This window comes from Colletotrichum graminicola, assembly GCF_000149035.1.
Source record: "Colletotrichum graminicola M1.001 genomic scaffold supercont1.157, whole genome shotgun sequence".
In the NCBI taxonomy this organism is placed as follows: domain Eukaryota; kingdom Fungi; phylum Ascomycota; class Sordariomycetes; order Glomerellales; family Glomerellaceae; genus Colletotrichum; species Colletotrichum graminicola.
The window spans coordinates 11,407-12,999 of NW_007361161.1; positions in this window are offsets into that span (position 1 = coordinate 11,407).

The following is a 1,593-nucleotide window of genomic DNA, read 5'->3' on the forward strand; positions in this document are numbered from 1 at the left end:
TCTAAGTTAGTAAATTAACTTTACTATTATAAGTAAAAAAAACTTTATTTTTTACTATTATAAGGCTTACCTAGCTAAATTAACTATAAGTAATATTAAAAGTAGCTAGAAATACACTAAGTTATAGCCTATTAGTATAGTAAAGCTACTTATAAATAAGCTACTAGTTTAAAAAGTAATAATAATACTATTAACACTATTAGTACTACTTAATCTAGCTACTAGAGATATTTATAAGGCCTAGAATACTAATAGTATAAATAGTTAGCTATTTAGTGTAAAGTGGTCTACGCTAAGGAAGGTAAAGGACCTTAAGGATTAACTTTAATTATTTAGCTAACTAAAGTAAAATATTACTATATAACGCTAGCTCTTTAGAAAGGTTAAAAAAGGCTTCTAAAAGCAGTTATATATACTAGCTGCTACCTAGTAAAAAATAAGCCTTTTAGAAGCCTAAGTTACTAATAGTATAACTAGAAAACAGAAGGCTATTACACTAGATCTAAATACGAAGTTTATAACAATCAAGGAGGTGCGGCAAGCCTAGATTGCGGCTGGTGATGCTGAAAGTGAGCTAGATGAATCTAGCGCATCGGAATTACCTAGTGAGGCCGAAAGCTGTATTATTATGGCATTAAGAGGTTGTTAATAGTTAATTGAATAAAGTAGTGGTGTTGTGATGGCATTGTTTTTGGGGTGGGCCAAATGCAGGGGGGGGCCATAAGTGGGTGCTTTGACTTAAAGCATCTATAGAAATGAGGTATAAAATATAGCTGTCTAGGGCTAATAGTGGGACGACTGGATAGCTCTACAGCGTAGTAGGAGGAGACATTATTAAGGGAAGATAAGTGTTAAAAGGTAGAAAAATAGTAATATAAATAGGTATTTATTTGTATAGGAAAATCCCTCTAGAATATCTAAATCTTGCCCCTTTCTTATGTAAGAAATAATAGTAGAGTTCTAGCTATATAATTAGTATAATTTATCTTAAGGTTATAGTAGACTTATAGTCTGTTCCCTTAGTATTTACTATAAATAATATGTTAATAGTATATAAATACCCTATATATCTCTATTACTTAATATCTAAACTTTAAGGTAAAAGACTAAATTTAATAATAACTTAGATATTATTCTAAGTAATAATTTTATTATTATCTCTATATAGTGCTTTATTTAAATAAACTAACCTAACCTAATTTTAATCTTAGAGTTTACTAGTTAATCTTAAGTATTTTAAGTATAAAAAGAATAATTTAAAGTAATTAAATCTATTTTAATATAGTAGTAGTAAAATGTCATAATACACACCTATAGGTAGAAAGGTCATAAAAGAACAGCTTGTATTGTCTACAGGTAGGAGGCAAAGTCTATACTATAGATATAAGACGTTTAGTATAGTTCTATACCTATAGGCTAAACTAGAATAATAATGTTCTAGTTCTAGATAGATCCTATAAGGCTAGCTAGCCTTATAAGGCTACTTAGTATACTTATATAATGCTATAATAGTATTATAAAACACCCTCCTCGGTGTATTTAGTAGCCTAGTATTACTATATGCTTAAAATAGCTAATTATAAAGAAGATACT